This window comes from Triturus cristatus, chromosome 4_1 (genome assembly GCF_964204655.1).
Source record: "Triturus cristatus chromosome 4_1, aTriCri1.1, whole genome shotgun sequence".
Taxonomy (NCBI): domain Eukaryota; kingdom Metazoa; phylum Chordata; class Amphibia; order Caudata; family Salamandridae; genus Triturus; species Triturus cristatus.
The window spans coordinates 137,815,904-137,843,403 of record NC_140585.1 but is presented as its reverse complement, the minus strand read 5'-3'; the positions used below and the strand labels follow the sequence as shown (position 1 = coordinate 137,843,403).

The 27,500-nt window shown below is 39.7% G+C and overlaps 8 non-coding genes across 8 annotated transcripts; all 8 read left to right on the top strand.

The window, feature by feature from the left end:
* Positions 1 to 9,282: 9,282 nt before the first annotated feature.
* On the top strand, positions 9,283 to 9,355 carry TRNAR-CCU (transfer RNA arginine (anticodon CCU)). The gene has a single exon. It is a non-coding gene; the product is annotated as a tRNA-Arg (tRNA).
* Positions 9,356 to 11,590: 2,235 nt separating this feature from the next.
* Positions 11,591 to 11,663, top strand: TRNAR-UCG (transfer RNA arginine (anticodon UCG)). The gene has a single exon. It is a non-coding gene; the product is annotated as a tRNA-Arg (tRNA).
* A 1,514-nt stretch (positions 11,664 to 13,177) lies between these two features.
* Positions 13,178 to 13,250, top strand: TRNAR-UCG (transfer RNA arginine (anticodon UCG)). The gene has a single exon. It is a non-coding gene; the product is annotated as a tRNA-Arg (tRNA).
* Positions 13,251 to 18,805: 5,555 nt separating this feature from the next.
* On the top strand, positions 18,806 to 18,878 carry TRNAR-CCU (transfer RNA arginine (anticodon CCU)). The gene has a single exon. It is a non-coding gene; the product is annotated as a tRNA-Arg (tRNA).
* A 2,210-nt stretch (positions 18,879 to 21,088) lies between these two features.
* TRNAR-UCG (transfer RNA arginine (anticodon UCG)) lies at positions 21,089 to 21,161 on the top strand. Its single transcript has one exon. It is a non-coding gene; the product is annotated as a tRNA-Arg (tRNA).
* A 2,383-nt stretch (positions 21,162 to 23,544) lies between these two features.
* Positions 23,545 to 23,617, top strand: TRNAR-CCU (transfer RNA arginine (anticodon CCU)). Its single transcript has one exon. It is a non-coding gene; the product is annotated as a tRNA-Arg (tRNA).
* Positions 23,618 to 25,132: 1,515 nt separating this feature from the next.
* Positions 25,133 to 25,205, top strand: TRNAR-CCU (transfer RNA arginine (anticodon CCU)). Its single transcript has one exon. It is a non-coding gene; the product is annotated as a tRNA-Arg (tRNA).
* A 1,514-nt stretch (positions 25,206 to 26,719) lies between these two features.
* On the top strand, positions 26,720 to 26,792 carry TRNAR-CCU (transfer RNA arginine (anticodon CCU)). Its single transcript has one exon. It is a non-coding gene; the product is annotated as a tRNA-Arg (tRNA).
* The last annotated feature ends 708 nt before the right edge of the window (positions 26,793 to 27,500 follow it).

Sequence of the window (27,500 nt, the reverse complement as noted above, 5' to 3'; positions counted from 1 at the left end):
TCAAGCCAGGATTCATAAAACTTATACAACCTATGTGAGTGTGAAAAATTAGCATATGCAGGAAGGAGCAATTTGTACTACTTTCAAAACAGTTTCACTCCACGTCTGGAAACGTCCAGAGCTATGTAGTGCATACAAATGAGCTTTAAACTCATGAGGAAAGAGGTTTGTATGCAAAAAGGAAAACAAAAGCATATCGTACTCATAAAATTCTCAATATATAGATTCCAAAAAAGTGCTTCCAGCGAAAAGAGCTGAAAGAACACTATGGGATGTAAACCTGAATACCTTTCAATAATATGTTCTCCATCCATGGATACCACCTAGATGATAAAAATCATCTCAGGTGAACGGATGACTGCGTGGCCTAATGGATAAGGCGTCTGACTTCGGATCAGAAGATTGAGGGTTCGAGTTCCTTCGTGGTTGTTTTTGGCCAATGGTCACACAATCTTCTTTACATTCAGAGTGAAAAAAGTATTTTCCAATACTCTTGTAGTCCTCACTTTCTCATTACTAATCATTAACCCCTTCGATGCTGCGCAGATTCCGCCGCTGTGCTGACGGAATCTTGCGCTGGCGTGGTCATGACGGAATGGTTCCGTCATGAGCACAGCTCAACCGTGGGTCATGACGGAACCATTCCGTCATGAGCACCGAAGGGGTTAATAAAGTGGAGTACATACTGTAAACTCATTCAGGTTGCATCTGCAGTCTAACTACTTGTGCATTTTAGTGGCATTAAAAAGTGCTTCTATGCCGACGCACTGAATATGTAATAGGTTTGCAGAATTTTGACGTGACAGAATGGGTTTTAGCTTAAGTGTGTGTAGAAGAACTGCAAGGTGTGTGCCTATGTGTGCATAGAGTGCTACATGTGTAAAATCTGTATGATTTGGGCAGTTAAAGTGCTGATTTTGCCTCCGAGTAAGAAAAGTACTACACAAAATGTATAAAGGATCGGCACATTGGCTGCCTTTGCTGATGCCCCCGTTGCCTAATTTGTAGTGCAATGGTTAAGTTGCAGAGTGTGGTTGAACTTGGTTAGGAGACTTGGTGCCTCTTTCCGTGTCCTGCTGATGATAAGGATGGCTTGATACCAATTTCTAAGCCCAGTATATTGAGAAAAGAAGTAAGTGAAGAAGAAGTGTGGAGTCGAAAGTGGTTCTCCAATTTCTCTCCACTTGCTAAAATTGCAAAGTCTCCATTATAGCATAGAAGAGAGCGTTAAAGTCGGGGATGGAAGAGGATGAAAATGGGAAGTTTACTTGTAGAGAGAAGTGAGAAATGCCCTGTGTGCACACACCGGTGTCTGACCATAGAATACATTTAAATAATGCCTCTAGAAAACAGCTACGCATGTGTGCCTCAGTGCCTACCAGATAAGGCACTGGCCTCCTAAGTCAGGGATTGTGGGTTTGAGTCCCATCTGAGGTGATAACAAAAATCCTCCCTCTTTCTTTTCCAGAAAATTAGGTAGATTTATTACATGCTTCCTCTCACAAGTTTATTAGGTACTTTGAAACAGTCCCATTTTACTTGTATACACTTCACAGTCATGTTAGTGTTCTGAAACTGTAAAGTATATTTTTAAATGCCTATTTTTGTGAGATGCATTTTTGACCGGCCAGAACATATTCCTTTGGAAAAAATGATATGAATTGGATTGGTGTGAATCTTGTTTCTAGAGGTGGTGACAGGCTTTCAGCTACTTGAATAGGTCAAGCCAGGATTCATAAAACTTATACAACCTATGTGAGTGTGAAAAATTAGCATATGCAGGAAGGAGCAATTTGTACTACTTTCAAAACAGTTTCACTCCACGTCTGGAAATTTCCAGAGCTATGTAGAGCATACAAATGAGCTTTAAACTCATGAGGAAAGAGGTTTGTATGCAAAAAGGAAAACAAAAGCATATCGTACTCATAAAATTCTCAATATATAGATTCCAACAAAGTGCTTCCAGCTAAAAGAGCTGAAAGAACACTATGGGATGTAAACCTGAATACCTTTCAATAATATGTTCTCCATCCATGCATACCACCTACATGATAAAAATCATTTCAGGTGAACGGATGACTGCGTGGCCTAATGGATAAGGCGTCTGACTTCGGATCAGAAAATTGAGGGTTCGAGTCCCTTCGTGGTTGTTTTTGGCCAATGGTCACACAATCTGCTTTACATTCAGAGTGAAAAAAGTCTTTTCCAATACTCTTGTAGTCCTCACTTTCTCATTACTAATAATTAATAAAGTGGAGTACATACTGTAAACTCATTCAGGTTGCATCTTCAGTCTAACTACTTGTGCATTTTAGTGGCATTAAAAAGTGCTTCTATGCCGACGCACTGAATATGTAATAGGTTTGCAGAATTTTGACGTGACAGAATGGGTTTTAGCTTAAGTGTGTGTAGAAGAACTGCAAGGTGTGTGCCTATGTGTGCATAGAGTGCCACATTGGTAAAATCTGTATGATTTGGGCAGTTAAAGTGCTGATTTTGCCTCCGAGTAAGAAAAGTACTACACAAAATGTATAAAGGATCGGCACATTGGCTGCCTTTGCTGATGCCCCCGTTGCCTAATTTGTAGTGCAATGGTTAAGTTGCAGAGTGTGGTTGAACTTGGTTAGGAGACTTGGTGCCTCTTTCCGTGTCCTGCTGATGATAAGGATGGCTTGATACCATTTGCTAAGCCCAGTATATTGAGAAAAGAAGTAAGTGAAGAAGAAGTGTGGAGTCGAAAGTGGTTCTCCAATTTCTCTCCACTTGCTAAAATTGCAAAGTCTCCATTATAGCATAGAAGAGAGCGTTAAAGTCGGGGATGGAAGAGGATGAAAATTGGAAGTTTACTTATAGAGAGAAGTGAGAAATGCCCTGTGTGCACTCACCGGTGTCTGACCATAGAATACATTTAAATAATGCCTCTAGAAAAGCGCTATGCATGTGTGTCTCAGTGGCCTAATGGATAAGGCACTGGCATCCTAAGCCAGGGATTGTGGGATTGAGTCCCAGTCTGAGGTGATAACAAAAATCCTCCCTCTTTCTTTTTCAGAAAATTAGGTAGATTTATTACATGCTTCCTCTCAGAAGTTTATGAGGTATTAGGTACTTTGAAACAGTCCCATTTATTTGTGTACACTTCACAGTCATGTTAGTGTTCTGAAACTGTAAAGTATATTTTTAAATGCCTATTTTTGTGAGATGCATTTTCGACCGGCCAGAAAATATTCCTTTGGAAAAAATTATTTGAATTGGATTGGTGTGAATCTTGTTTCTAGAGGTGGTGACAGGCTTTCAGCTACTTGAATAGGTCAAGCCAGGATTCATAAAACTTATACAACCTATGTGAGTGTGAAAAATTAGCATATGCAGGAAGGAGCAATTTGTACTACTTTCAAAACAGTTTCACTCCACGTCTGGAAACGTCCAGAGCTATGTAGAGCATACAAATGAGCTTTAAACTCATGAGGAAAGAAGTTTGTATGCAAAAAGGAAAACAAAAGCATATCGTACTCATAAAATTCTCAATATATAGATTCCAAAAAAGTGCTTCCAGCGAAAAGAGCTGAAAGAACACTATGGGATGTAAACCTGAATACCTTTCAATAATATGTTCTCCATCCATGCATACCACCTACATGATAAAAATCACCTCAGGTGAACGGATGACCGCGTGGCCTAATGGATAAGGCGTCTGACTTCGGATCAGAAGATTGAGGGTTCAAGTCCCTTGTGGTCGTTTTTGGCCAATGGTTACACAATCTGCTTTACATTCTGAGTGGAAAAAGTATTTTCCAATACTCTTGTAGTCCTCACTTTCTCATTACTAATCATTAATAAAGTGGAGTACATTCAGGTTGCATCTTCAGTCTAACTACTTGTGCATTTTAGTGGCATTAAAAAGTGCTTCTATGCCGACGCACTGAATATGTAATAGGTTTGCAGCATTTTGAAGTGACAGAATGGGTTTTTAGCTTAAGTGTGTGTAGAAGAACTGCAAGGTATGTGCCTATGTGTGCATAGAGTGCTACATGTGTAAAATTTGTATGATTTGGGCAGTTAAAGTGCTGATTTTGCCTCCGAGTAAGAAAAGTACTACACAAAATGTATAAAGGATCGGCACATTGGCTGCCTTTGCTGATGCCCCCGTTGCCTAATTTGTAGTGCAATGGTTAAGTTGCAGAGTGTGGTTGAACTTGGATAGGAGACTTGGTGGCTCTTTCCGTGTCCTGCTGATGATAAGGATGGCTTGATACCATTTGCTAAGCCCAGTATATTGAGAAAAGAAGTAAGTGAAGAAGAAGTGTGGAGTTGAAAGTGGTTCTCCAATTTCTCTCCACTTGCTAAAATTGCAAAGTCTCCATTATAGCATAGAAGAGAGCGTTAAAGTCGGGGATGGAAGAGGATGAAAATGGGAAGTTTACTTATAGAGAGAAGTGAGAAATGCCCTGTGTGCACACACCGGTGTCTGACCATAGAATACATTTAAATAATGCCTCTAGAAAAGCGCAATGCATGTGTGCCTCAGTGGCCTAATGGATAAGGCACTGGCATCCTAAGCCAGGGATTGTGGGTTTGAGTCCCAGTCTGAGGTGATAACAAAAATCCTCCCTCTTTCTTTTTCAGAAAATTAGGTAGATTTATTACATGCTTCCTCTCAGAAGTTTATGAGGTATTAGGTACTTTGAAACGGTCCCATTTTACTTGTGTACACTTCACAGTCATGTTAGTGTTCTGAAACTGCAAAGTAGATTTTTAAATGCCTATTTTTGTGAGATGCATTTTCGACCGGCCAGAACATATTCCTTTGGAAAAAATGATATGAATTGGATTGGTGTGAATCTTGTTTCTAGAGGTGGTGACAGGCTTTCAGCTACTTGAATAGGTCAAGCCCGGATTCATAAAACTTATACAACCTATGTGAGTGTGAAAAATTAGCATATGCAGGAAGGAGCAATTTGTACTACTTTCAAAACAGTTTCACTCCACGTCTGGAAACGTCCAGAGCTATGTAGAGCATACAAATGAGCTTTAAACTCATGAGGAAAGAGGTTTGTATGCAAAAAGGAAAACAAAAGCATATCGTACTCATAAAATTCTCAATATATAGATTCCAAAAAAGTGCTTCCAGCTAAAATAGCTGAAAGAACAGTATGGTATGTAAACCTGAATACCTTTCAATAATATGTTCTCCATCCATGGATACCACCTAGATGATAAAAATCTTCTCAGGTGAACGGATGACCGCGTGGCCTAATGGATAAGGCGTCTGACTTCGGATCAGAAGATTGAGGGTTCGAGTCCCTTCGTTGTAGTTTTTGGCCAATGGTCACACAATCTGCTTTACATTCAGAGTGGAAAAAGTATTTTCCAATACTCTTGTAGTCCTCACTTTCTCATTACTAATCATTAATAAAGTGGAGTACATACTGTAAACTCATTCAGGTTGCATCTTCAGTCTAACTACTTGTGCATTTTAGTGGCATTAAAAAGTGCTTCTATGCCGACGCACTGAATATGTAATAGGTTTGCAGAATTTTGACGTGACAGAATGGGTTTTTAGCTTAAGTGTGTGTAGACGAACTGCAAGGTGTGTGCCTATGTGTGCATAGAGTGCTACATTGGTAAAATCTGTATGATTTGGGCAGTTAAAGTGCTAATTTTGCCTCCGAGTAAGAAAAGTACTACACAAAATGTATAAAGGATCGGCACATTGGCTGCCTCTGATGATGCCCCCGTTGCCTAATTTGCAGTGCAATGGTTAAGTTGCAGAGTGTGGTTGAACTTGGTTAGGAGACTTGGTGCCTCTTTCCGTGTCCTGCTGATGATAAGGATGGCTTGATACCATTTTCTAAGCCCAGTATATTGAGAAAAGAAGTGAAGAAGAAGTGTGGAGTCGAAAGTAGTTCTCCAATTTCTCTCCACTTGCTAAAAATGCAAAGTCTCCATTATAGCATAGAAGAGAGCGTTAAAGTCGCGGATGGAAGAGGATGAAAATGGGAAGTTTACTTATAGAGAGAAGTGAGAAATGCCCTGTGTGCACACACCGGTGTCTGACCATAGAATACATTTAAAGAATGCCTCTAGAAAAGAGCCATGCATGTGTACCTCGGTGGCCTAATGGATAAGGCACTGGCCTCCTAAGCCAGGTATTGTGGGTTTGAGTCCCATCTGAGGTGATAACAAAAATCTCCCTCTTTCTTTTCCAGAAAATTAGGTAGATTTATTATATGCTTCCTCTCAGAAGTTTATGAGGGATTAGGTACTTTGAAACGGTCCCATTTTACTTGTGTACACTTCACAGTCATGTTAGTGTTCTGAAACTGCAAAGTAGATTTTTAAATGCCTATTTTTGTGAGATGCATTTTCGACCGGCCAGAACATATTCCTTTGGAAAAAATGATATGAATTGGATTGGTGTGAATCTTGTTTCTAGAGGTGGTGACAGGCTTTCAGCTACTTGAATAGGTCAAGCCAGTATTCATAAAACGTATACAACCTATGTGAGTGTGAAAAATTAGCATATGCAGGAAGGAGCAATTTGTACTGCTTTCAAAACAGTTTCACTCCAAGTCTGGAAACGTCCAGAGCTATGTAGAGCATACAAATGAGCTTTAAACTCATGAGGAAAGAGGTTTGTATGCAAAAAGGAAAACAAAAGCATATCGTACTCATAAAATTCTCAATATATAGATTCCAAAAAATGTGCTTCCAGCAAAAAGAGCTGAAAGAACACTATGGGATGTAAACCTGAATACCTTTCAATAATATGTTCTCCATCCATGCATACCACCTACATGATAAAAATCACCTCAGGTGAACTGATGACCGCATGGCCTAATGGATAAGGCGTCTGGCTTCGGATCAGAAAATTGAGGGTTCGAGTCCCTTCGTGGTCGTTTTTGGCCAATGGTCACACAATCTGCTTTACATTCAGAGTGGAAAAAGTCTTTTCCAATACTCTTGTAGTCCTCACTTTCTCATTACTAATCATTAATAAAGTGGAGTACATACTGTAAACTCATTCAGGTTGCATCTTCAGTCTAACTACTTGTGCATTTTAGTGGCATTAAAAAGTGCTTCTATGCCGACGCACTGAATATGTAATAGGTTTGCAGAATTTTGACGTGACAGAATGGGTTTTTAGTTTAAGTGTGTGTAGAAGAACTGCAAGGTGTGTGCCTATGTGTGCATAGAGTGCTACATGTGTAAAGTCTGTATGATTTGGGCAGTTAAAGCGCTGATTTTACCTCCGAGTAAGAAAAGTACTAAAAAAAATGTATAAAGGATCGGCACATTGGCTGCCTTTGCTGATGCCCCCGTTGCCTAATTTGTAGTGCAATGGTTAAGTTGCAGAGTGTGGTTGAACTTGGTTAGGAGACTTGGTGCCTCTTTCCGGGTCCTGCTGATGATAAGGATGGCTTGATACCATTTTCTAAGCCCAGTATATTGAGAAAAGAAGTAAGTGAAGAAGAAGTGTGGAGTCCAAAGTGGTTCTCCAATTTCTCTCCACTTGCTAAAATTGCAAAGTCTCCATTATTGCATAGAAGAGAGCGTTAAAGTCGGGGATGGAAGAGGATGAAAATGGGAAGTTTACTTATAGAGAGAAGTGAGAAATGCCCTGTGTGCACACACCGGTGTCTGACCATAGAATACATTTAAATAATGCCTCTAGAAAAGAGCTATGCATGTGTGCTTAGTGGCCTAATGGATAAGGCATTGGCCTTCTAAGCCAAGGGTTGTGGGTTTGAGTCCCATCTGAGGTGATAACAAAAATCCTCCCTCTTTCTTTTCCAGAAAATTAGGTAGATTTATTACATGCTTCCTCTCAGAAGTTTATGAGGGATTAGGTACTTTGAAACGGTCCCATTTTACTTGTGTACACTTCACAGTCATGTTAGTGTTCTGAAACTGCAAAGTAGATTTTTAAATGCCTATTTTTGTGAGATGCATTTTCAACCGGCCAGAACATATTCCTTTGGAAAAAATGATTTGAATTGGATTGGTGTGAATCTTGTTTCTAGAGGTGGTGACAGGCTTTCAGCTACTTGAATAGGTCAAGCCAGGATTCATAAAACTTATACAACCTATGTGAGTGTGAAAAATTAGCATATGCAGGAAGGAGCAATTTGTACTACTTTCAAAACAGTTTCACTCCACGTCTGGAAACGTCCAGAGCTATGTAGAGCATACAAATGAGCTTTAAACTCATGAGGAAAGAGGTTTGTATGCAAAAAGGAAAACAAAAACATATCGTACTCATAAAATTCTCAATATATAGATTTCAAAAAAGTGCTTCCAGCTAAAAGAGCTGAAAGAACACTATGGGATGTAAACCTGAATACCTTTCAATAATATGTTCTCCATCCATGCATACCACCTACATGATAAAAATCATCTCAGGTGAACGGATGGCTGCGTGGCCTAATGGATAAGGCGTCTGACTTCGGATCAGAAAATTGAGGGTTCGAGTCCCTTCGTGGTCGTTTTTGGCCAATGGTCACACAATCTGCTTTACATTCAGAGTGGAAAAAGTCTTTTCCAATACTCTTGTAGTCCTCACTTTCTCATTACTAATCATCAATAAAGTGGAGTACATACTGTAAACTCATTCAGGTTGCATCTTCAGTCTAACTACTTGTGCATTTTAGTGGCATTAAAAAGTGCTTCTATGCCGACGCACTGAATATGGCACTGAATATGTTTGCAGAATTTTGACGTGACAGAATGGGTTTTAGCTTAAGTGTGTGTAGAAGAACTGCAAGGTGTGTGCCTATGTGTGCATAGAGTGCTACATGTGTAAAATCTGTATGATTTGGGAAGTTAAAGTGCTGATTTTGCCTCCGAGTAAGAAAAGGACTACACAAAATGTATAAAGGATCGGCACATTGGCTGCCTCTGCTGATGCCCCCGTTGCCTAATTAGTAGTGCAATGGTTAAGTTGCAGAGTGTGGTTGAACTTGGTTAGGAGACTTGGTGCCTCTTTCCGTGTCCTGCTGATGATAAGGATGGCTTGATACCATTTTCTAAGCCCAGTATATTGAGAAAAGAAGTAAGTGAAGAAGAAGTGTGGAGTCGAAAGTAGTTCTCCAATTTCTCTCCACTTGCTAAAATTGCAAAGTCTCCATTATAGCATAGAAGAGAGCGTTAAAGTCGGGGATGGAAGAGGATGAAAATGGGAAGTTTACTTATAGAGAGAAGTGAGAAATGCCCTGTGTGCACACACCGGTGTCTGACCATAGAATACATTTAAATAATGCCTCTAGAAAAGAGCTATGCATGTGTGCCTCGGTGGCCTAATGGATAAGGCACTGGCCTCCTAAGCCAGGTATTGTGGGTTCGAGTCCCATCTGAGGTGATAACAAAAATCCTCCCTCTTTCTTTTCCAGAAAATTAGGTAGATTTATTATATGCTTCCTCTCAGAAGTTTATGAGGGATTAGGTACTTTGAAACGGTCCCATTTTACTTGTGTACACTTCACAGTCATGTTAGTGTTCTGAAACTGCAAAGTAGATTTTTAAATGCCTATTTTTGTGAGATGCATTTTCGACCGGCCAGAACATATTCCTTTGGAAAAAATGATATGAATTGGATTGGTGTGAATCTTGTTTCTAGAGGTGGTGACAGGCTTTCAGCTACTTGAATAGGTCAAGCCAGGATTCATAAAACTTATACAACCTATGTGAGTGTGAAAAATTAGCATATGCAGGAAGGAGCAATTTGTACTGCTTTCAAAACAGTTTCACTCCAAGTCTGGAAACGTCCAGAGCTATGTAGAGCATACAAATGAGCTTTAAACTCATGAGGAAAGAGGTTTGTATGCAAAAAGGAAAACAAAAGCATATCGTACTCATAAAATTCTCAATATATAGATTCCAAAAAATGTGCTTCCAGCAAAAAGAGCTGAAAGAACACTATGGGATGTAAACCTGAATACCTTTCAATAATATGTTCTCCATCCATGCATACCACCTACATGATAAAAATCACCTCAGGTGAACGGATGACCGCATGGCCTAATGGATAAGGCGTCTGGCTTCGGATCAGAAAATTGAGGGTTCGAGTCCCTTAGTGGTCGTTTTTGGCCAATGGTCACACAATCTGCTTTACATTCAGAGTGGAAAAAGTATTTTCCAATACTCTTGTAGTCCTCACTTTCTCATTACTAATCATTAATAAAGTGGAGTACATACTGTAAACTCATTCAGGTTGCATCTTCAGTCTAACTACTTGTGCATTTTAGTGGCATTAAAAAGTGCTTCTATGCCGACGCACTGAATATGTAATAGGTTTGCAGAATTTTGACGTGACAGAATGGGTTTTTAGTTTAAGTGTGTGTAGAAGAACTGCAAGGTGTGTGCCTATGTGTGCATAGAGTGCTACATGTGTAAAGTCTGTATGATTTGGGCAGTTAAAGCGCTGATTTTACCTCCGAGTAAGAAAAGTACTACAAAAAATGTATAAAGGATCGGCACATTGGCTGCCTTTGCTGATGCCCCCGTTGCCTAATTTGTAGTGCAATGGTTAAGTTGCAGAGTGTGGTTGAACTTGGTTAGGAGACTTGGTGCCTCTTTCCGGGTCCTGCTGATGATAAGGATGGCTTGATACCATTTTCTAAGCCCAGTATATTGAGAAAAGAAGTAAGTGAAGAAGAAGTGTGGAGTCCAAAGTGGTTCTCCAATTTCTCTCCACTTGCTAAAATTGCAAAGTCTCCATTATAGCATAGAAGAGAGCGTTAAAGTCGGGGATGGAAGAGGATGAAAATGGGAAGTTTACTTATAGAGAGAAGTGAGAAATGCCCTGTGTGCACACACCGGTGTCTGACCATAGAATACATTTAAATAATGCCTCTAGAAAAGAGCTATGCATGTGTGCTTAGTGGCCTAATGGATAAGGCATTGGCTTCCTAAGCCAAGGGTTGTGGGTTTGAGTCCCATCTGAGGTGATAACAAAAATCCTCCATCTTTCTTTTCCAGAAAATTAGGTAGAATTATTACATGCTTCCTCTCAGAAGTTTATGAGGGATTAGGTACTTTGAAACGGTCCCATTTTACTTGTGTACACTTCACAGTCATGTTAGTGTTCTGAAACTGCAAAGTAGATTTTTAAATGCCTATTTTTGTGAGATGCATTTTCGACCGGCCAGAACATATTCCTTTGGAAAAAATGATTTGAATTGGATTGGTGTGAATCTTGTTTCTAGAGGTGGTGACAGGCTTTCAGCTACTTGAATAGGTCAAGCCAGGATTCATAAAACTTATACAACCTATGTGAGTGTGAAAAATTAGCATATGCAGGAAGGAGCAAATTGTACTACTTTCAAAACAGTTTCACTCCACGTCTGGAAACGTCCAGAGCTATGTAGAGCATACAAATGAGCTTTAAACTCATGAGGAAAGAGGTTTGTATGCAAAAAGGAAAACAAAAGCATATCGTACTCATAAAATTCTCAATATATAGATTTCAAAAAAGTGCTTCCAGCTAAAAGAGCTGAAAGAACACTATGGGATGTAAACCTGAATACCTTTCAATAATATGTTCTCCATCCATGCATACCACCTACATGATAAAAATCATCTCAGGTGAACGGATGACTGCGTGGCCTAATGGATAAGGCGTCTGACTTCGGATCAGAAGATTGAGGGTTCGAGTCCCTTCGTGGTCGTTTTTGGCCAATGGTCACACAATCTGCTTTACATTCAGAGTGGAAAAAGTCTTTTCCAATACTCTTGTAGTCCTCACTTTCTCATTACTAATCATCAATAAAGTGGAGTACATACTGTAAACTCATTCAGGTTGCATCTTCAGTCTAACTACTTGTGCATTTTAGTGGCATTAAAAAGTGCTTCTATGCCGACGCACTGAATATGTAATAGGTTTGCAGAATTTTGACGTGACAGAATGGGTTTTAGCTTAAGTGTGTGTAGAAGAACTGCAAGGTGTGTGCCTATGTGTGCATAGAGTGCTACATGTGTAAAATCTGTATGATTTGGGCAGTTAAAGTGCTGATTTTGCCTCCGAGTAAGAAAAGGACTACACAAAATGTATAAAGGATCGGCACATTGGCTGCCTCTGCTGATGCCCCCGTTGCCTAATTTGTAGTGCAATGGTTAAGTTGCAGAGTGTGGTTGAACTTGGTTAGGAGACTTGGTGCCTCTTTCCGTGTCCTGCTGATGATAAGGATGGCTTGATACCATTTTCTAAGCCCAGTATATTGAGAAAAGAAGTAAGTGAAGAAGAAGTGTGGAGTCGAAAGTAGTTCTCCAATTTCTCTCCACTTGCTAAAATTGCAAAGTCTCCATTATAGCATAGAAGAGAGCGTTAAAGTCGGGGATGGAAGAGGATGAAAATGGGAAGTTTACTTATAGAGAGAAGTGAGAAATGCCCTGTGTGCACACACCGGTGTCTGACCATAGAATACATTTAAATAATGCCTCTAGAAAAGAGCTATGCATGTGTGCCTCAGTGGCCTAATGGATAAGGCACTGGCCTCCTAAGCCAAGGGTTGTGTGTTTGAGTCCCATCTGAGGTGATAACAAAAATCCTCCCTCTTTCTTTTCCAGAAAATTAAGTAGATTTATTACATGCTTCCTCTCAGAAGTTTATGAGGGATTAGGTACTTTGAAACGGTCCCATTTTACTTGTGTACACTTCACAGTCATGTTAGTGTTCTGAAACTGCAAAGTAGATTTTTAAATGCCTATTTTTGTGAGATGCATTTTCCACCGGCCAGAACATATTCCTTTGGAAAAAATGATTTGAATTGGATTGGTGTGAATCTTGTTTCTAGAGGTGGTGACAGGCTTTCAGCTACTTGAATAGGTCAAGCCAGGATTCATAAAACGTATACAACCTATGTGAGTGTGAAAAATTAGCATATGCAGGAAGGAGCAATTTGTCCTACTTTCAAAACAGTTTCACTCCACGTCTGGAAACGTCCAGAGCTATGTAGAGAATACAAATGAGCTTTAAACTCATGAGGAAAGAGATTTGTATGCAAAAAGGAAAACAAAAGCATATCGTACTAATAAAATTCTCAATATATAGATTCCAAAAAAGTGCTTCCAGCGAAAAGAGCTGAAAGAACACTATGGGATGTAAACCTGAATACCTTTCAATAATATGTTCTCCATCCATGCATACCACCTACATGATAAAAATCATCTCAGGTGAACGGATGACCGCGTGGCCTAATGGATAAGGCGTCTGACTTCGGATCAGAAGATTGAGGGTTCGAGTCCCTTCGTGGTCGTTTTTGGCCAATGGTCACACAATCTGCTTTACATTCAGAGTGGAAAAAGTCTTTTCCAATACTCTTGTAGTCCTCACTTTCTCATTACTAATCATCAATAAAGTGGAGTACATACTGTAAACTCATTCAGGTTGCATCTTCAGTCTAACTACTTGTGCATTTTAGTGGCATTAAAAAGTGCTTCTATGCCGACGCACTGAATATGTAATAGGTTTGCAGAATTTTGACGTGACAGAATGGGTTTTAGCTTAAGTGTGTGTAGAAGAACTGCAAGGTGTGTGCCTATGTGTGCATAGAGTGCTACATGTGTAAAATCTGTGTGATTTGGGCAGTTAAAGTGCTGATTTTGCCTCCGAGTAAGAAAAGGACTACACAAAATGTATAAAGGATCGGCACATTGGCTGCCTCTGCTGATGCCCCCGTTGCCTAATTTGTAGTGCAATGGTTAAGTTGCAGAGTGTGGTTGAACTTGGTTAGGAGACTTGGTGCCTCTTTCCGTGTCCTGCTGATGATAAGGATGGCTTGATACCATTTTCTAAGCCCAGTATATTGAGAAAAGAAGTAAGTGAAGAAGAAGTGTGGTGTCGAAAGTAGTTCTCCAATTTCTCTCCACTTGCTAAAATTGCAAAGTCTCCATTATAGCATAGAAGAGAGCGTTAAAGTCGGGGATGGAAGAGGATGAAAATGGGAAGTTTACTTATAGAGAGAAGTGAGAAATGCCCTGTGTGCACACACCGGTGTCTGACCATAGAATACATTTAAATAATGCCTCTAGAAAAGAGCTATGCATGTGTGCCTCAGTGGCTTAATGGATAAGGCACTGGCCTCCTAAGCCAAGGGTTGTGTGTTTGAGTCCCATCAGAGGTGATAACAAAAATCCTCCCTCTTTCTTTTCCAGAAAATTAGGTAGATTTATTACATGCTTCCTCTCAGAAGTTTATGAGGGATTAGGTACTTTGAAACTGTCCCATTTTACTTGTGTACACTTCACAGTCATGTTAGTGTTCTGAAACTGCAAAGTAGATTTTTAAATGCCTATTTTTGTGAGATGCATTTTCCACCGGCCAGAACATATTCCTTTGGAAAAAATGATTTGAATTGGATTGGTGTGAATCTTGTTTCTAGAGGTGGTGACAGGCTTTCAGCTACTTGAATAGTTCAAGCCAGGATTCATAAAACTTATACAACCTATGTGAGTGTGAAAAATTAGCATATGCAGGAAGGAGCAATTTGTACTACTTTCAAAACAGTTTCAGTCCACGTCTGGAAACGTCCAGAGCTATGTAGAGCATACAAATGAGCTTTAAACTCATGAGGAAAGAGGTTTGTATGCAAAAAGGAAAACAAAAGCATATCGTACTCATAAAATTCTCAATATAGAGATTCCAAAAAAGTGCTTCCAGCGAAAAGAGCTGAAAGAACACTATGGGATGTAAACCTGAATACCTTTCAATAATATGTTCTCCATTCATGCATACCACCTACATGATAAAAATCTTCTCAGGTGAACAGATGACCGCGTGGCCTAATGGATAAGGCGTCTGACTTTGGATCAGAAGATTGAGGGTTCGAGTCCCTTTGTGGTCGTATTTGGCCAATGGTCACACAATCTGCTTTACATTCAGAGTGGAAAAAGTATTTTCCAATACTCTTGTAGTCCTCACTTTCTCATTACTAATCATTAATAAAGTGGAGTACATACTGTAAACTCATTCAGGTTGCATCTTCAGTCTAACTACTTGTGCATTTTAGTGGCATTAAATAGTGCTTCTATGCCGACGCACTGAATATGTAATAGGTTTGCAGAATTTTGACGTGACAGAATGGGTTTTTAGCTTAAGTGTGTGTAGAAGAACTGCAAGGTGTGTGCCTATGTGTGCACAGAGTGCTACATGTGTAAAATCTGTATGATTTGGGCAGTTAAAGTGCTGATTTTGCCTCCGAGTAAGAAAAGTACTACACAAAATGTATAAAGGATCAGCACATTGGCTGCCTTTGCTGATGCCACCGTTGCCTAATTTGTAGTGCAATGGTTAAGTTGCAGAGTGTGGTTGAACTTGGTTAGGAAACTTGGTGCCTCTTTCCGCGTACTGCTGATGATAAGGATGGCTTGATAACATTTTCTAAGCCCAATATATTGAGAAAAGAAGTAAGTGAAAAAGAAGTGTGGAGTCGAAAGTGGTTCTCCAATTTCTCTCCACTTGCTAAAATTGCAAAGTCTCCATTATAGCATAGAAGAGAGCGTTAAAGTCGGGGATGGAAGAGGATGAAAATGGGAAGTTTACTTATAGAGAGAAGTGAGAAATGCCCTGTGTGCACACACCGGTGTCTGACCATAGAATACATTTAAATAATGCCTCTAGAAAAGAGATATGCATGTGTGCCTCAGTGGCCTAATGGATAAGGCACTGGCCTCCTAAGCCAGGGATTGTGGGTTTGAGTCCCATCTGAGGTGATAACAAAAATCCTCCCTCTTCCTTTTCCAGAAAATTAGGTAGATTTATTACATGCTTCCTCTCAGAAGTTTATGAGGGATTAGGTACTTTGCAACGTCCCGTTTTACTTGTGTACACTTCACAGTCATGTTAGTGTTCTGAAACTGCAAAGTATATTTTTAAATGCCTATTTTTGTGAGATGCATTTTCGACCGGCCGGAACATATTCCTTTGGAAAAAATGATTTGAATTGGATTGGTGTGAATCTTGTTTCTAGAGGTGGTGACAGGCTTTCAGCTACTTGAATAGGTCAAGCCAGGATTCATAAAACGTATACAACCTATGTGAGTGTGAAAAATTAGCATATGCAGGAAGGAGCAATTTGTCCTACTTTCAAAACAGTTTCACTCCACGTCTGGAAACGTCCAGAGCTATGTAGAGAATACAAATGAGCTTTAAACTCATGAGGAAAGAGATTTGTATGCAAAAAGGAAAACAAAAGCATATTGTACTAATAAAATTCTCAATATATAGATTCCAAAAAAGTGCTTCCAGCGAAAAGAGCTGAAAGAACACTATGGGATGTAAACCTGAATACCTTTCAATAATATGTTCTCCATCCATGCATACCACCTACATGATAAAAATCACCTCAGGTGAACGGATGACCACATGGCCTAATGGATAAGGCGTCTGGCTTCGGATCAGAAAATTGAGGGTTCGAGTACCTTCGTGGTCGTTTTTGGCCAATGGTCACACAATCTGCTTTACATTCAGAGTGGAAAAAGTCTTTTCCAATACTCTTGTAGTCCTCACTTTCTCATTACTAATCATTAATAAAGTGGAGTACATACTGTAAACTCATTCAGGTTGCATCTTCAGTCTAACTACTTGTGCATTTTAGTGGCATTAAAAAGTGCTTCTATGCCGACGCACTGAATATGTAATAGGTTTGCAGAATTTTGACGTGACAGAATGGGTTTTTAGTTTAAGTGTGTGTAGAAGAACTGCAAGGTGTGTGCCTATGTGTGCATAGAGAGCTACATGTGTAAAGTCTGTATGATTTGGGCAGTTAAAGCGCTGATTTTACCTCCGAGTAAGAAAAGTACTACAAAAAATGTATAAAGGATCGGCACCTTGACTGCCTTTGCTGATGCCCCCGTTGCCTAATTTGTAGTGCAATGGTTAAGTTGCAGAGTGTGGTTGAACTTGGTTAGGAGACTTGGTGCCTCTTTCCGCGTACTGCTGATGATAAGGATGGCTTGATACCATTTTCTAAGCCCAGTATATTGAGAAAAGAAGTAAGTGAAGAAGAAGTGTGGAGTCGAAAGTGGTTCTCCAATTTCTCTCCACTTGCTAAAATTGCAAAGTCTCCATTATAGCATAGAAGAGAGCGTTAAAGTCGGGGATGGAAGAGGATGAAAATGGGAAGTTTACTTATAGAGAGAAGTGAGAAATGCCCTGTGTGCACACACCGGTTTCTGACCATAGAATACATTTAAATAATGCCTCTAGAAAAGAGCTATGCATGTGTGCTTAGTGGCCTAATGGATAAGGCATTGGCCTCCTAAGCCAAGGGTTGTGGGTTTGAGTCCCATCTGAGGTGATAACAAAAATCCTCTCTCTTTCTTTTCCAGAAAATTAGGTAGATTTATTACATGCTTCCTCTCAGAAGTTTATGAGGGATTAGGTACTTTGAAACGGTCCCATTTTACTTGTGTACACTTCACAGTCATGTTAGTGTTCTGAAACTGCAAAGTAGATTTTTAAATGCCTATTTTTGTGAGATGCATTTTCGACCGGCCAGAACATATTCCTTTGGAAAAAATGATTTGAATTGGATTGGTGTGAATCTTGTTTCTAGAGGTGGTGACAGGCTTTCAGCTACTTGAATAGGTCAAGCCAGGATTCATAAAACTTATACAACCTATGTGAGTGTGAAAAATTAGCATATGCAGGAAGGAGCAATTTGTACTACTTTCAAAACAGTTTCACTCCACGTCTGGAAACGTCCAGAGCTATGTAGAGCATACAAATGAGCTTTAAACTCATGAGGAAAGAGGTTTGTATGCAAAAAGGAAAACAAAAGCATATCGTACTCATAAAATTCTCAATATATAGATTTCAAAAAAGTGCTTCCAGCTAAAAGAGCTGAAAGAACACTATGGGATGTAAACCTGAATACCTTTCAATAATATGTTCTCCATCCATGCATACCACCTACATGATAAAAATCATCTCAGGTGAACGGATGACCGCGTGGCCTAATGAATAAGGCGTCTGACTTCGGATCAGAAGATTGAGGGTTCGAGTCCCTTCGTGGTCGTTTTTGGCCAATGGTCACACAATCTGCTTTACATTCAGAGTGGAAAAAGTATTTTCCAATACTCTTGTAGTCCTCACTTTCTCATTACTAATCATCAATAAAGTGGAGTACATACTGTAAACTCATTCAGGTTGCATCTTCAGTCTAACTACTTGTGCATTTTAGTGGCATTAAAAAGTGCTTCTATGCCGACGCACTGAATATGTAATAGGTTTGCAGAATTTTGACGTGACAGAATGGGTTTTAGCTTAAGTGTGTGTAGAAGAACTGCAAGGTGTGTGCCTATGTGTGCATAGAGTGCTACATGTGTAAAATCTGTATGATTTGGGCAGTTAAAGTGCTGATTTTGCCTCCGAGTAAGAAAAGGACTACAAAAAATGTATAAAGGATCGGCACATTGGCTGCCTTTGCTGATGCCCCCGTTGCCTAATTTGTAGTGCAATGGTTAAGTTGCAGAGTGTGGTTGAACTTGGTTAGGAGACTTGGTGCCTCTTTCCGTGTCCTGCTGATGATAAGGATGGCTTGATACCATTTTCTAAGCCCAGTATATTGAGAAAAGAAGTAAGTGAAGAAGAAGTGTGGAGTCGAAAGTGGTTCTCCAATTTCTCTCCACTTGCTAAAATTGCAAAGTCTCCATTATAGCATAGAAGAGAGCGTTAAAGTCGGGGATGGAAGAGGATGAAAATGGGAAGTTTACTTATAGAGAGAAGTGAGAAATGCCCTGTGTGCACACACCGGTGTCTGACCATAGAATACATTTAAATAATGTCTCTAGAAAAGAGCTATGCATGTGTGCCTCAGTGGCCTAATGGATAAGGCACTGGCCTCCTGAGCCAGTGATCGTGGGTTCGAGTCCCATCTGAGGTGATAAAAAAAATCCTCCCTCTATCTTTTCCAGAAAATTAGGGAGATTTATTACATGCTTCCTCTCAGAAGTTTATGAGGGATTAGTTACTTTGAAACGGTCCCATTTTACTTGTGTACACTTCACAGTCATGTTAGTTTTCTGAATCTGCAAAGTATATTTTTAAATGCCTATTTTTGTGAGATGCATTTTCGACCGGCCAGAACATATTCCTTTAGAAAAAATGATTTGAATTGGATTGGTGTGAATCTTGTTTCTAGAGGTGGTGACAGGCTTTCAGCTACTTGAATAGGTCAAGCCAGGATTCATAAAACGTATACAACCTATGTGAGTGTGAAAAATTAGCATATGCAGGAAGGAGCAATTTGTCCTACTTTCAAAACAGTTTCACTCCACGTCTGGAAACTTCCAGAGCTATGTAGAGAATACAAATGAGCTTTAAACGCATGAGGAAAGAGGTTTGTATTCAAAAAGGAAAACAAAAGCATATCGTACTCATAAAATACTCAATATATAGATTCCAAAAAAGTGCTTCTAGAGAAAAGAGCTGAAAGAACACTATGGGATGTAAACCTGAATACCTTTCAATAATATGTTCTCCATCCATGCATACCACCTACATGATAAAAATCATCTCAGGTGAACGGATGACCGCGTGGCCTAATGGATAAGGTGTCTGACTTCGGATCAGAAGATTGAGGGTTCGAGTCCGTTTGTGGTCGTTTTTGGCCAATGGTCACACAATCTGCTTTACATTCAGAGTGGAAAAAGTATTTTCCAATACTCTTGTAGTCCTCACTTTCTCATTACTAATCATTAATAAAGTGGAGTACATACTGTAAACTCATTCAGGTTGCATCTTCAGTCTAACTACTTGTGCATTTTAGTGGCATTAAAAAGTGCTTCTATGCCGACGCACTGAATATGTAATAGGTTTGCAGAATTTTGACGTGACAGAATGGGTTTTTAGCTTAAGTGTGTGTAGAAGAACTGCAAGGTGTGTGCCTATGTGTGCATAGAGTGCTACATGTGTAAAGTCTGTATGATTTGGGCAGTTAAAGTGCTGATTTTGCGTCGGAGTAAGAAAAGTACTACAAAAAATGTATAAAGGATCGGCACATTGGCTGCCTTTGCTGATGCCCCCGTTGCCTAATTTGTAGTGCAATGGTTAAGTTGCAGAGTGTGGTTGAACTTGGTTAGGAGACTTGGTGCCTCTTTCCGTGTCCTGCTGATGATAAGGATGGCTTGATACCATTTTCTAAGCCCAGTATATTGAGAAAAGAAGTAAGTGAAGAAGAAGTGTGGAGTCGAAAGTGGTTCTCCAATTTCTCTCCACTTGCTAAAATTGCAAAGTCTCCATTATAGCATAGAAGAGAGCGTTAAAGTCGGGGATAGAAGAGGATGAAAATGGGAAGTTTACTTATAGAGAGAAGTTAGAAATGCCCTGTGTGCACACACCGGTGTCTGACCATAGAATACATTTAAATAATGTCTCTAGAAAAGAGCTATGCATGTGTGCCTCAGTGGACTAATGGGTAAGGCACTGGCCTCCTAATCCAGGGACTGTGGGTTCGAGTCCCATCTGAGGTTATAACATAAATCCGCCCTCTATCTTTTCCAGAAAATTAGGTAGATTTATGAGGGATTAGTTACTTTGAAACGGTCCCATTTTACTTGTGTACACTTCACAGTCATGTTAGTGTTCTGAAACTGCAAAGTATATTTTTAAATGCCTATTTTTGTGAGATGCATTTTCGACCGGCCAGAACATATTCCTTTGGAAAAAATGATTTAAATTGGATTGGTGTGAATCTTGTTTCTAGAGGTGGTGACAGGCTTTCAGCTACTTGAATAGGTCAAGCCAGGATTCATAAAACGTATACAACCTATGTGAGTGTGAAAAATTAGCATATGCAGGAAGGAGCAATTTGTCCTACTTTCAAAACAGTTTCACTCCACGTCTGGAAACTTCCAGAGCTATGTAGAGAATACAAATGAGCTTTAAACTCATGAGGAAAGAGGTTTGTATGCAAAAAGGATAACAAAAGCATATCGTACTCATAAAATACTCAATATATAGATTCCAAAAAAGTGCTTCCAGCGAAAAGAGCTGAAAGAACACTATGGGATGTAAACCTGAATACCTTTCAATAATATGTTCTCCATCCATGCATACCACCTACATGATAAAAATCATCTCAGGTGAACGGATGACCGCGTGGCCTAATGGATAAGGCGTCTGACTTCGGATCAGATGATTGAGGGTTCGAGTCCCTCCATGGTCGTTTTTGGCCAATGGTCACACAATCTGCTTTACATTCAGAGTGGAAAAAGTATTTTCCAATACTCTTGTAGTCCTCACTTTCTCATTTCTAATCATTAATAAAGTGGAGTACATACTGTAAACTCATTCAGGTTGCATCTTCAGTCTAACTACTTGTGCATTTTAGTGGCATTAAAAAGTGCTTCTATGGCGACGCACTGAATATGTAATAGGTTTGCAGAATTTTGACGTGACAGAATGGGTTTTTAGCTTAAGTGTGTGTAGAAGAACTGCAAGGTGTGTGCCTATGTGTGCATAGAGTGCTACATGTGTAAAGTCTATATGATTTGGGTAGTTAAAGTGCTGAATTTGCCTCCGAGTAAGAAAAGTACTACAAAAAATGTATAAAGGATCGGCACATTGGCTGCCTTTGCTGATGCCCCCGTTGCCTAATTTGTAGTGCAATGGTTAAGTTGCAGAGTGTGGTTGAACTTGGTAAGGAGACTTGGTGCCTCTTTCAGTGTTCTGCTGATGATAAGGATGGCTTGATACCATTTTCTAAGCCCAGTATATTGAGAAAAGAAGTAAGTGAAGAAGAAGTGTGGAGTCGAAAGTGGTTCTCCAATTTCTCTCCACTTGCTAAAATTGCAAAGTCTCCATTATAGCATAGAAGAGAGCGTTAAAGTCGGGGATGGAAGAGGATGAAAATGGGAAGTTTACTTATAGAGAGAAGTGAGAAATGCCCTGTGTGCACACACCGTTGTCTGACCATAGAATACATTTAAATAATGCCTCTAGAAAAGAGCTATGCATGTGTGCCTCAGTGGCCTCATGGATAAGGCACTTGCCTCCTAAGCCAGGGATTGTGGGTTTGAGTCCCATCTGAGGTGATAACAAAAATCCACCCTCTTTCTTTTCCAGAAAATTAGGTAGATTTATTACATGCTTCCTCTCGGAAGTTTATGAGGGATTAGGTACTTTGAAACTGTCCCATTTTACTTGTGTACACTTCACAGTCATGTTAGTGTTCTGAAACTGCAAAGTAGATTTTTAAATGCCTATTTTTGTGAGATGCATTTTCGACCGGCCAGAACATATTCTTTTGGAAAAAATGATTTGAATTGGATTGGTGTGAATCTTGTTTCTAGAGGTGGTGACAGGCTTTCAGCTACTTGAATAGGTCAAGCCAGGATTCATAAAACTTATACAACCTATGTGATTGTGAAAAATTAGCATATGCAGGAAGGAGCAATTTGTACTACTTTCAAAACAGTTTCACTCCACGTCTGGAAACGTCCAGAGCTATGTAGAGCATACAAATGAGCTTTAAACTCATGAGGAAAGAGGTTTGTATGCAAAAAGGAAAACAAAAGCATATCGTACTCATAAAATTCTCAATATATAGATTCCAAAAAAGTGCTTCCAGCGAAAAGAGCTGAAAGAACACTATGGGATGTAAACCTGAATACCTTTCAATAATATGTTCTCCATCCATGCATACCACCTACATGATAAAAATCATCTCAGGTGAACGGATGACCGCGTGGCCTAATGGATAAGGCGTCTGACTTCGGATCAGAAGATTGAGGGTTCGAGTCCCTTCATGGTCGTTTTTGGCCAATGGTCACACAATCTGCTTTACATTCAGAGTGGAAAAAGTCTTTTCCAATACTCTTGTAGTCCTCACTTTCTCATTACTAATCATTAATAAAGTGGAGTACATACTGTAAACTCATTCAGGTTGCATCTTCAGTCTAACTACTTGTGCATTTTAGTGGCATTAAAAAGTGCTTCTATGCCGACGCACTGAATATGTAATAGGTTTGCAGAATTTTGACGTGACAGAATGGGTTTTTAGCTTAAGTATGTGTAGAAGAACTGCAAGGTGTGTGCCTATGTGTGCATAGAGTGGTACATGTGTAAAATCTGTATGATTTGGGCAGTTAAAGTGCTGATTTTGCCTCCGAGTAAGAAAAGTACTACACAAAATGTATAAAGGATAGGCACATTGGCTGCCTTTGCTGATGCCCCCATTGCCTAATTTGTAGTGCAAGGGTTAAGTTGCAGAGTGTGGTTGAACTTGGTTAGGAGACTTAGTGCCTCTTTCCGTGTCCTACTGATGATAAGGATGGCTTGATACCATTTTCTAAGCCCAGTATATTGAGAAAAGAAGTAAGTGAAGAAGAAGTGTGGAGTCGAAAGTGGTTCTCCAATTTCTCTCCACTTGCTAAAATTGCAAAGTCTCCATTATAGCATAGAAGAGAGCGTTAAAGTCGGGGATGGAAGAGGATGAAAATGGGAAGTTTACTTATAGAGAGAAGTGAGAAATGCCCTGTGTGCACACACCGGTGTCTGACCATAGAATACATTTAAATAATGCCTCTAGAAAAGAGCTATGCATGTGTGCCTCAGTGGCCTAATGGGTAAGGCACTGGCCTCCTAAGCCAGGGATTGTGGGTTTGAGTCCCATCTGAGGTGATAACAAAAATCCTCCCTCTTTCTTTTCCAGAAAATTAGGTAGATTTATTACATGCTTCCTCTCAGAAGTTTATGAGGGATTAGGTACTTTGAAACTGTCCCATTTTACTTGTGTACACTTCACAGTCATGTTAGTGTTCTGAAACTGCAAAGTAGATTTTTAAATGCCTATTTTTGTGAGATGCATTTTCGACCGGCCAGAACATATTCCTTTGGAAAAAATGATATGAATTGGATTGGTGTGAATCTTGTTTCTAGAGGTGGTGACAGGCTTTCAGCTACTTGAATAGGTCAAGCCAGGATTCATAAAACTTATACAACCTATGTGAGTGTGAAAAATTAGCATATGCAGGAAGGAGCAATTTGTACTACTTTCAAAACAGTTTCGCTCCACGTCTGGAAACGTCCAGAGCTATGTAGAGCACACAAATGAGCTTTAAACTCATGAGGAAAGAGGTTTGTATGCAAAAAGGAAAACAAAAGCATATCGTACTCATAAAATTCTCAATATATAGATTCCAAAAAAGTGCTTCCAGCGAAAAGAGCTGAAAGAACACTATGGGATGTAAACCTGAATACCTTTCAATAATATGTTCTCCATCCATGAATATAACCTACATGATAAAAATCATCTCAAGTGAACGGATGACCGGGTGGCCTAATGGATAAGGCGTCTGACGTCGGATCAGACGATTGAGGGTTCGAGTCCCTTCGTGGTCGTTTTTGGCCAATGGTCACACAATCTGCTTTACATTCAGAGTGGAAAAAGTCTTTTCCAATACTCTTGTAGTCCTCACTTTCTCATTACTAATCATTAATAAAGTGGAGTACATACTGTAAACTCATTCAGGTTGCATCTTCAGTCTAACTACTTGTGCATTTTAGTGGCATTAAAAAGTGCTTCTATGCCGACGCACTGAATATGTAATAGGTTTGCAGAATTTTGACATGACACAATGGGGTTTTAGCTTAATTGTGTGTAGAAGAACTGCAAGGTGTGTGCCTATGTGTGCATAGAGTGGTACATGTGTAAAATCTGTATGATTTGGGCAATTAAAGTGCTGATTTTGCCTCCGAGTAAGAAAAGTACTACACAAAATGTATAAAGGATCGGCACATTGACTGCCTTTGCTGATGCCCCCGTTGCCTAATTTGTAGTGCAATGGTTAAGTTGCAGAGTGTGGTTGAACTTGGTTAGGAGACTTAGTGCCCCTTTCCGTGTCCTACTGATGATAAGGATGGCTTGATACCATTTTCTAAGCCCAGTATATTGAGAAAAGAAGTAAGTGAAGAAGAAGTGTGGAGTCGAAAGTGGTTCTCCAATTTCTCTCCACTTGCTAAAATTGCAAAGTCTCCATTATAGCATAGAAGAGAGCGTTAAAGTCGGGGATGGAAGAGGATAAAAATGGGAAGTTTACTTATAGAGAGAAGTGAGAAATGCCCTGTGTGCACACACCGGTGTCTGACCATATAATACATTTAAATAATGCCTCTAGAAAAGTGCTATACATGTGTGCCTCAGTGGCCTAATGGATAAGGCACTGGCCTCCTAAGCCAGGGATTGTGGGTTCAAGTCCCATCTGAGGTGATAACAAAAATCCTCCCTCTTTCTTTTCCAGAAAATTAGGTAGATTTATTACATGCTTCCTCTCAGAAGTTTATGAGGGATTAGGTACTTTGAAACGGTCCCATTTTACTTGTGTACACTTCACAGTCATGTTAGGGTTCTGAAACTGCAAAGTATATTTTTAAATGCCTATTTTTGTGAGATGCATTTTCGACCGTCCAGAACATATTCCTTTGGAAAAAATGATATGAATTGGATTGGTGTGAATCTTGTTTCTAGAGGTGGTGACAGGCTTTCAGCTACTTGAATAGGTCAAGCCAGGATTCATAAAACTTATACAACCTATGTGAGTGTGAAAAATTAGCATATGCAGGAAGGAGCAATTTGTACTACTTTCAAAACAGTTTCACTCCACGTCTGGAAACGTCCAGAGCTATGTAGAGCATACAAATGAGCTTTAAACTCATGAGGAAAGAGGTTTGTATGGAAAAAGGAAAACAAAAGCATATCGTACTCATAAAATTCTCAATATATAGATTCCAAAAAGTGCTTCCAGCGAAAAGAGCTGAAAGAACACTATGGGATGTAAACCTGAATACCTTTCAATAATATGTTCTCCATCCATGCATACCACCTACATGATAAAAATCATCTCAGGTGGACGGATGACCGCGTGGCCCAATGGATAAGGTGTCTGACTTCAGATCAGAAGATTGAGGGTTCGAGTCCCTTCGTGGTCATTTTTGGCCAATGGTCACACAATCTGCTTTACATTCAGAGTGGAAAAAGTCTTTTCCAATACTCTTGTAGTCCTCACTTTCTCATTACTAATCATTAATAAAGTGGAGTACATACTGTAAACTCATTCAGGTTGCATCTTCAGTCTAACTACTTGTGCATTTTAGTGGCATTAAAAAGTGCTTCTATGCCGACGCACTGAATATGTAATAGGTTTGCAGAATTTTGACGTGACAGAATGGGTTTTTAGCTTAAGTGTGTGTAGAAGAACTGCAAGGTGTGTGCCTATGTGTGCATAGAGTGCTACATGTGTAAAATCTGTATGATTTGGGCAGTTAAAGTGCTGATTTTGCCTCCGAGTAAGAAAAGTACTACACAAAATGTATAAAGGATCGGCACATTGGCTGCCTTTGCTGATGCCCCCGTTGCCTAATTTGTAGTGCAATGGTTAAGTTGCAGAGTGTGGTTGAACTTGGTTAGGAGACTTAGTGCCTCTTTCCGTGTCCTACTGATGATAAGGATGGCTTGATACCATTTTCTAAGCCCAGTATATTGAGAAAAGAAGTAAGTGAAGAAGAAGTGTGGAGTCGAAAGTGGTTCTCCAATTTCTCTCCACTTGCTAAAATTGCAAAGTCTCCATTATAGCATAGAAGAGAGCGTTAAAGTCGGGGATGGAAGAGGGTGAAAATGGGAAGTTTACTTATAGAGAGAAGTGAGAAATGCCCTGTGTGCACACACCGGTGTCTGACCATAGAATACATTTAAATAATGCCTCTAGAAAAGAGCTATGCATGTGTGCCTCAGTGGCCTAATGGATAAGGCACTGGCCTCCTAAGCCAGGGATTGTGGGTTCAAGTCCCATCTGAGGTGATAACAAAAATCCTCCCTCTTTCTTTTCCAGAAAATTAGGTAGATTTATTACATGCTTCCTCTCAGAAGTTTATGAGGGATTAGGTACTTTGAAACGGTCCCATTTTACTTGTGTACACTTCACAGTCATGTTAGTGTTCTGAAACTGCAAAGTAGATTTTTAAATGCCTATTTTTGTGAGATGCATTTTCGACCGGCCAGAACATATTCCTTTGGAAAAAATGATATGAATTGGATTGGTGTGAATCTTGTTTCTAGAGGTGGTGACAGGCTTTCAGCTACTTGAATAGATCAAGCCAGGATTCATAAAACTTATACAACCTATGTGAGTGTGAAAAATTAGCATATGCAGGAAGGAGCAATTTGTACTACTTTCAAAACAGTTTCACTCCACGTCTGGAAACGTCCAGAGCTATGTAGAGCATACAAATGAGCTTTAAACTCATAAAGAAAGAGGTTTGTATGGAAAAAGGAAAACAAAAGCATATCGTACTCATAAAATTCTCAATATATAGATTCCAAAAAAGTGCTTCCAGCGAAAAGAGCTGAAAGAACACTATGGGATGTAAACCTGAATACCTTTCAATAATATGTTCTCCATCCATGCATACCACCTACATGATAAAAATCATCTCAGGTGGACGGATGACCACGTGACCTAATGGATAAGGCGTCTGACTTCGGATCAGAAGATTGAGGGTTCGAGTC